We start from the raw sequence: 9446 nt of genomic DNA on the forward strand, positions 1-9446 counted from the left end.
CAGAAAATGTACAAAACAAATGTGTTACGAAATTTAAAAGAATTGTTAAAAAACGTTTGTGTGGGAAAGGTTATTATAGCATAAACGATTTTCTTAATGACACCACGGACTGGGATTAAAGCGAACACCCTTAGGCTCTTTAATTATTAATGTTTATTGTACGATATTACATTGTAATCCATATTTTATATAAAAAAAAGCCCGCTGAGTTTCTTGCGCCCATTCTTCTCAGGTCTGAGGCAGTCTCTTTTGAATGGGTGGTAGATTTTGACGTTCAATAAGTGATTATAAATCCTATTTTGAATAAAAATATTTGAATTTGAATTTGAATTTGAATACCCCGAAGGAATTGGATATATGTTTTGGAAATTTTAGAGTTGTGTCTATATCATTCAACTAACTCGTAAGGGAGCTAAAATGTGCGATGAACCATCAACAAGAAATTCTTGTTCTCAGGTCTTAAACATACCTTTTCGAATGGGTAGTAGATTTTGATTTCCACTAAGTGTTATCATATCCTATTTTGAATAAAAATATTAGTAATAATATATTACAATTACATTATATTAGATGCACATTTCATTTAATAACTAATAAAAACAAATAATATTAATAATTACAAATTTAAGCAGAATCCAAATCTATAAAATATAATATGGTAACTAAAATATATTATTAAAAGGCTCCCTTTTGGCAAGGTTCCGAAGATACTGGCAGCGTTCCCCCTATGAATAGCTAGCCTAATTATTTGTCCGAGGTAGCTGCCAGCTCTTCGGTCTCCTGTGATGGTGACTAACCTCTTTGCTATTTTCTTAAAAAGCCTTATAGCGCTGGGACCCCATGGACTAAGGGTCTCGACATCGAATGGGACAAAATCATATTCGGAGCTTAGACCTGTGTATTTGCATGTATATGAATATATACTTCAGCCATACACCTTACATCAGTAACTCAAAGAATTTCAATGACTAGAGAGACGATGTTCTGTACAAAATAAATAAAATACTGACTGAATTTGTCAACAATATTTCATAACAACAAGAATTATTTCGTACAATACGCTCCCTATTGTTATAATGAAATTGTTTCACAGCAGAACTGTCAAACCGTGCGTCAATAAATTCTCTCATAGAAAATATGTCCATACAAAACAAATATTGGAAATGTAAATAATTATGGGTCCCAAATCGAAATAAAAACTATCCTATCTCTCAAGTTGGACTAAACTGCACTCCATGAAGTAATCCCCATTTAAATCCGTTCTTTAGTTTAGGAGTCCATCGCGGACAAACAACGTGTCACGTAATTTATATATATTAAAATATAGCAAAATGTCCAAGGGTCTATAACCTAACACGCAATGCATCTACTAATAAATTGAAAAAAAACCAGAGTAATAGGCTCGTTCGCAATTAGTTCACACCATAATTATTAAAATATTTGAATTTGAATTAGGAAACATATTTTAGTACACGCTACAAATACTTCGAGATTTAGTATTCTAAAATTAAATTTCTTAAGCCATTCAACGGACTCGTATGGTACGTGGAAATGGAGCCATATATTGCAATACCTGTATACACAAATGACATCTCCAAACAGCACAGTGCGAGGTTTCCTCGAAGCACGCCTCGTTAGCGTCTAGGTGTCACATGGACGTATGACAATAAGCGTGAGTCGAGCCTAGCTATGTTTGCGTTACCTCGAATTGTTGGATTTGTCGGCATTGGAGTATTTTGATGGGCAAGCTCGACTACGGGTCCGTATTTATCAGAAACAAGTTCTATGATAGCTACGAGTTTCAATTTGTAATTTTTATGTCGTCAATCAAAAACGCGAACTCATGCAAACCATCAAGATGAGGAAAGTCGCATATTTGGGGCACGAGAGGTATGAACTTCTACAACTCATCATGATGGGATAAGTTGCCGGAAGACGAGGCGTAGGTCGCAGAAAGAAGTCCTGGCTGCGCAACATCTGAGAGTGGACAGGAATCGCGAGTGCGGCAGAACTATGTCGCCTCGCGAAGGACAAAAAGCTTAAATTACAAAACTGACTGCCAACCGTCGCTAGTCGGAGAGGCACGCGAAGAAGAAGAAGAATTTTTATGTTATATTTTAACCAAAATTACTAACCCCACCACGTTAATTGAAAAAAAGGCGGCCGAGTCCACCACTTGCCCATGAAGGGCTCCGTAGCACCAAGTAACATAACATAAAAGTTATAGAGAAAGGAAAATGATATTTAAATGGAAAAAAATCTTTGCTCAAAATCATACAATGAGCTCTCATCGCTTATACATAAAAAAAAGTACTTACTTGATCTCCTTCAAACCAATTTTCGGTGGAAGTTTGCATGGTTATGTATATCATATTATTTTTTTTTTAGTTTTACCATTATCTAATTTTAGAAGTACACCCACCCTCTAACTGAGGGGCAGTTACAGGGGGGACAAATTTTACGACTGTAGAAGTGTCTCTCGCGCAAACTATTCAGTTTTGAAAAAAAATATACTAGAAAACTCATACCTAACATTATTTTTAAGGACCTGTCCATAGATAGCCCACACGTATGGGTTTGATGAAATAAATATTTTGTTTTCCAATTCTAAATTAATTAATTCTAAATTTTGAGGGTTCCCAAAATTTATTTATTAAATTTATTTTTTTTTCTATTTTTGTGTAAAAATGTTAATGCGGTTCTCAGAATACATCTACTTATCAAGTTACAACAGTATAGTTCTTATAGTTTTGGAAAATAGTGGCTTTGACATACACGGACAGACAGACAGACCTGACGAATCTATAAGGGTTCCCTTTTTTTGCCAACGGAACCCCATAGACCCTTAGGCTTACGACAACAAATGTTAATAATAAATATGGGAAAAGAACTGCCAATTACCTAAATACCAGATTACATAAACGAACTGCCCAAAGTGTTGCAGGAAATGTAATTAATACCACGAAAATTAAAGCACGCTTTAAAAATACTTCCTGAAAAAATAATAGGTTTTATGAAATGAGTGGCTTTCTGTGACCAGATAAAACCGTGAGATTTTCGTGGTCTTTATTTGATAAAACTGTTATGTATACTACGAGTATTACTAAAAAAAATATAAAACATATGAAGTAGAATCGCACAGCCTTCCAGAGGCCAGACATAAAGGTTTAGCGGTACAACGCAAGCGGCTTGTAACTAACTGACTCCACATTTGATCTGTGTATGTCAACAGTCTTTGAAAACGTCGGTTTTGTCTGAATTCACAGTATCATATGCCGTCCGCGACGCCTATTACAACGTGAAAAAGATCTCGCTGCGTACTTGCGTCGACACAATATTAAAACTCTAGTTAAACTTAGTTTTTTTTTAATGAAAATATGGGATGAGAAGAGCAGGGCGTTCAGCTGATGGTAATTGATACGCCCTGCCCTTTATAATGCAGTGCCGCTCTGGATTCTTGAAAAGCCCAAAAATTCTGAGCGGTACTACAATTGCGCTCGTCACCTTGAGACAAGATGTTAAGTCTCATCTGCCCAGTACTTTCACTAGCTACGGCGCACTTCAGACCGAAACACAGTAATGCTTACACATTACTGCTTCACGGCAGAAATAGGCGCTGGTGTGGCGTTAATATCATCTAATCATCATAATAATCTAGCCGGCAGCCTGTGCAAAGTAGCCTCCCACTGGTAAAGTTAAAGCCGAATAAATCGCCCCAAGAGAACCCAATCTAGATAAAAATTGTACAAAATATGTAATTGTACACCAATACTATTTAACATGACATAGTTTTTTTAGTTTTGTAAAGAAAATTGTATTATGTTTTGCAATAAACTAAAAATGCTTCTAATTATGAATTAAAACTACGACCTAGGTAACCTAGCTCCGCTCAATTCTTCAAGGCCATTAGCTTGGTCCCCAGCCTTAAAATGAAACATTAGCTGCGCTGGCTCTCAGTTCGCCCGCTGGGTAAGTATAAAACGTGTGCAGAAAAAAATACAGCTAAAAATTTTTTTTTATGGAAAAAAGCAAACGAGCGTACGGGTCACTTGGTGTTGAGTGATCACCGCCGCCCACATTCTCTTGCAACACCAGAGGAATTTGAAGGTACCCATGTCGTATCGTCCCGGAAACACCGGAAGTTCATTCCACAGCTTTGTACGTGGATGAAAGCAAAAGCTAGTATAAAACCGCACTTAGGAGGACCGCCACACATCCCGGTGGTGGGGATGATATCCTAACTGTCGCGTGTCGTGCGAAGGTGGAATTCGGCGGCCGGAATCAGGTGAAACTTCGGAACACTCCCCATGATAAATGCGGTAGAGGACACATATAACTTGATATAAAACTTGCAATTCAATACATACAAATATCTATTGAATTGCAAATTTTACTAGTGGATGTACCATACTTTTCACTTGGACGTATGTTGATGACTATAAACGATAGAGTATACATGAACCGATGACTGCTGACTTGAGCCGTCGTTCCGTTTCAAGATGGCGTCACCATCTTTCTGTGTTCTTTGGCGTCGAGGCACCTTTGTGATTTGATAACCACATGAAATGTTACGGTCGTTTTTATTCGTACCAAGTGAACATAAGTTAAGAAGGATAGTGATCAATTTGGAGAGTATTGGATTATTATGCTTACCTTGTTACCTGACGTCATGTTCATGACTGCCGTCTTCGACGTATTCTTCATTGGTATCAGGCGAACATAAAATTAGTAGTAGGAGGCTTATAGGCCTCTGACCTCTGAGAGAGGATACATGCTATATCCATCTTAAATAAATCTTTATTACCTTAAAAATCTGGCAATTGTAAAACGATAATCCGATATGAATACTTATCATTTTATTACTACATATTATTATAAAATCATTTAGAAATACGTTTATTTTAATTTTTAACTCGTTAACTTCGATTACACATTACCTATGGCTTCGGACAACATTATTCCCGAATACTTACGTCATTTTTTTTTTCTATTGACAGAACAGCGTCTGTCGAGTCAGCTAGTCTTAAATAAATGCTTACAATTTTCCTGAACACTTATGAAGCTGACTGTACATGCCAATAACTGGCCAGGACAAATATTTATGGAAGCGACACAACGACACGGGCATGGTTTTTGAGAATTCCGAATGAAGGTCCAAGTTTGTTTGTGTATTCTCGTTCGGACGGAACTGTAATCTCGTTTTACCTGTCCGAACAATATCGAAAATATATTTGAGACTATTGATTTTACTTGAATCCTAAAAACTACCAACAGCGACCCATACCTAAATAGTTATTTTTCATCGAATTTAATTGTAACAGAAAAACGCATGTAACGACGAATCGTTTCCATAGTAATAAAATCATGGACATCGACACAATAGGACATTTTCATGATCAAATAATTTTCGGGACGAATTAAGGGGGGAGTAATAAATATTGTGGAATGATAATAATAACAATAATGATCGTGGAAATCTTTGGGGGAGGCTGATGATGAGTAAAACATTATTTTCGGAATTATACCGATTTCGTGAAGCCTGTTGTCCTTTTGACAGCAACAGAGTCCATTGGTTCAATAATACAGGCTGTAATTTTTTTGAAAAACAATTCGGGTCGGTTTCCGTCTAAAGTTCAAGAAATTTTAAAAAACTAAATTTGCAGTTTTTTAAGTAGTTTTTATAAATCGAGGGCATGACCCCATTCACGACTTTTCTCTAAGTCCCGTTATTCCAACTTGGCCATCACCGCACTTCTCAAAAAACCATCCTGTATATTCAAATTCAAATTCAAATATTTTTATTCAAAATATGATTTAAAATCACTTATTGAACCTAAAAAATCTACCACCCATTCAAAAGAGACTGCCTCAGACCTGAGAAGAATGGGCGCAAGAAACTCAGCGGGCTTTTTTTTTATTTATATAAAATATGGATTACAATGTGATATCGTACAATAAACATTTATAATTAAAGAGCCTAAGGGTGTTCGCTTTATTCCCAGTCCATGGTGTCATTAAGAAAATCGTTTTTGCTATAGTAACATTTCCCACACAAACGTTTTTTAACAATTCTTTTAAATATCGTAACACATTTGTTTTATACATTTTCTGGGATCATATTGTAGAAGCATATACATCGCCCAACAAAATACTTACTAACTCGACCCAACCGAGTAGTAGGCATAACAAGTCTATGTTTGTTCCTCGTGTTAACATTATAAATGTCACAGTTTCTAGAAAATTCTTCAATGTGCTTATGAACATACAGAACATTATCAAAAATGTATTGAGAAGCAACAGCCAAAATGTTTTATTTCTTTAAATTTTTCTCTTAATGATTCTTTAGGACCTAGGTTATAAATCGCGCGAATAGCCCTCTTCTGCAGCACAAAGATGTTATTAATATCGGCCGCACTGCCCCATAACAATATACCATTGGACATAATACTATAAAAATAACTTAAGTATACTAAATAATACTAATAAAACTACCTACATATAGCATCCAGGAACCTAGAATGAATCTCGTATTAATAAAGAAGTGAATAGCCATTTTTATAAAAGGGGATGTTACCTGATGGTATGTAATAACCGTGGCCCATACTGTCTTATAACCCAGAGGAATCACAAGAGCATTCGAAAGATTCGAGGATCGACCCTGGCTCCGTGTTGATAGTCATCGGTTTTACCTATTTTCTTTAAGCCATTGATAATATATTGATATGTGTTGGTTGAAAAAATATATTTTATCCAAGTACTGTATTAAGTAATATATTGTCTTAAATAAACATTTCATTTTTGTTAAAATAAATGGTATTTGAATCAATATATTTGATGGAGAAGTATCGAACTGGGATGTCGACTGAGATATTTATAAAAGTAATATAAAAATTTATTGTAAGCCTCATTTTGAATGTAATCTAAAAATATACGAGAAAATTCTCTATCTCACAGAGTTTCAATTTATATAAAAGAATCTTTTCATCATGAAAAGTACTTCATAAGTACGCTTACAACTCAGATTCTTGTTATTACAAATTGAGTCATTTAATATTCTCTGTGACCACATTCTAACAGAGATCTTGTGTTTTGAGCCTTCAATGTTCATCCTGTAATGTACATATTAATGTAAATTTGCTCGACTAGTGTGGAAAAGAACTTTATTTAGTGTACTATTTTCTTTTTGCCTCAAAAATTTAATATTATTGACGACTAAAGTAGTTAATTATTGAAAATTTCAACAACTTACATTGTACAAAATAATGTAGTTAATTTAACCTTAAAAATAATAAAATAAATAAAAATAAAAGGTATTTATTTCAGGAATAATAAAACCCATAGTTACAAAAAAATATTACAAAAAATTTTGGACACTGAAAAGGGGTGCCAAGTTAAAAGTAAAATTAGACTAATTAAAACTATATAAATATTGCACAAATTTGTGCAGTCATTTTGTTCTTGTCCATGTGAACAGAGATCCAGCGCTTAAACACTGGATTCCTTATGTCGTCAGAGACAGCCACTGATTCTATTTAAGTTTTTTTTTAACCAATCGGACAAATTACGTACTTCCACGGGACCAGTACTTTACCAGTGCCGGCTAGATGTCTCAAGTTGACGAGCGCAATTGTAGTGCTGCTCAGAGGTTTTGAGGTTTTTCAAGAATCCTGAGCGGCATTGCATTGTAATGGGCAGGGCATATCAATGACCATCAAGTGGACGTCCTGCTCGTCTTGTCTTTTATGTACATAAAAAAATCTTCTTAATGTTACGTTTTTTATAGAATAGGAAGAACTGCAAGACTACGGGTCACCTGATGTTAAATGATCACCGCCGCCCACAAGCTGTTGAATGAGTACTCCACGTAGATTCATTGTACGGATCTCTTAATTTCTGATTGAATTTCGCAGGGAAACTCCGAGCATAGACCTCTAAAATTGCTCTCTGAGTGACATTGAGCTTACTCATAAGGCCCATACTTAGCGCCCACGTAAGTAATCACTAACCACACATACTGGTTACAAAACCTTCGTCTTCAGACACTGTGGTATTATAGACGACAAGATTATACGGAGCTTCCCGAAAGCTGCCCATCCGAGTTGGATTCGACGAGTGAACGAAGAACTCCAGAATTGACCTTGACTGTATGCGATAGAAAGCCCTTGGCCACAACTAATTTACTACGATTTCCTAGATATAAAGAGATCTATATTAGCTTGCGTAACAAGATTCCATGGTCAACCTTATCGAAGGCTGTGCATAAAGATTTAACTTGTCCTCTGTATGCGACGATGTATGGATGAGCTATACAAGTAGTTTTTATAAACCAGTACATTGCTCATGGCACAACTATTTCTTACAAACCCATGTTGCTATTCAGACAGGAATCGTCTAAAGTGCTTATAAATATTATGTTTGTTTAGAAGAGATTCAAAAAGCTTGGCCATGGCAGACAAGACACTGATCATTCGATAATTTTTGCCTCTTTTAAAGATTGCAATCATATGTGCTTTCTTCCATTCATCTGGGAAGACTTCAGTGGTTAATATTTACTGTAGCGCATCTCACATGTTTGCCATAGTCAGGATGACCGACTTCTTCGGGATCATCAGATCTCGTGTTGGAACAGGTTGCGAGCGTCGGAAAATAGGATGGTATTTTCATCGTTGTCCGGGCTCATGAAGTCCTAGATCTTCGAGTAAGTTGGATGAGGGCAGCGCAGGACCGAACGTCGTGGAGATTTTTGGGGGAGGCCTTTGTCCAGCAGTGGACGTCTTCCGGCTGAAATGATAATGATGATGGTGATGATGACTTTATCGTATACTATTTTATTTATTTTGACTACTAACTATTGTGATATGGGATTTTATGCCTGACATAAAGATTTATTATTAATATTGCTAATCTCGTCCATACAGTAAGTTATAAACATACTAAGAAATAGATTTAACGGTGGTTTAATCCAAATAACTGTTATCAAGTATTACCTTGATTTAACAAGAGCCATGACAAGTAGTCAGTGTCACACACATATAATATATATCGTCCATTGAACTTTATATCAAGTACCGTATCAAGGTGGACGGAGTTGCACTTGGTAACATCACTCTAGCCTTATCTTTCATTCGCGGCACTTCTGACATTGATAACTTTCTCATTTTGTTGACTCACATCACCGAACCGCTGGTTTGATACTGGCCCGCCTTTTTGTATTAGTACAGAGCCGCATACTTAAGTTCTTCGGACACGTCTCACAGCGTGAGAGTGAGTCCATTGAGCGCCTTGTCGTGCAGGAGAAAGTGGAGGGTACTAGTAGGCGGGGAAGGTCGCCCATGGGATGGACTGACCAAATTGAGTCTGCTTTGGGCGGTCCATTGAACAAGTGTACCAGGCTGTCAGCCAGCAGGAAGAAGTTGCGAATGCTCGGGAGGCGAATCACATCTGCC

The sequence above is a fragment of the Leptidea sinapis genome, chromosome 20 (assembly GCF_905404315.1).
Source record: "Leptidea sinapis chromosome 20, ilLepSina1.1, whole genome shotgun sequence".
NCBI classification, from domain to species: Eukaryota; Metazoa; Arthropoda; class Insecta; order Lepidoptera; family Pieridae; genus Leptidea; species Leptidea sinapis.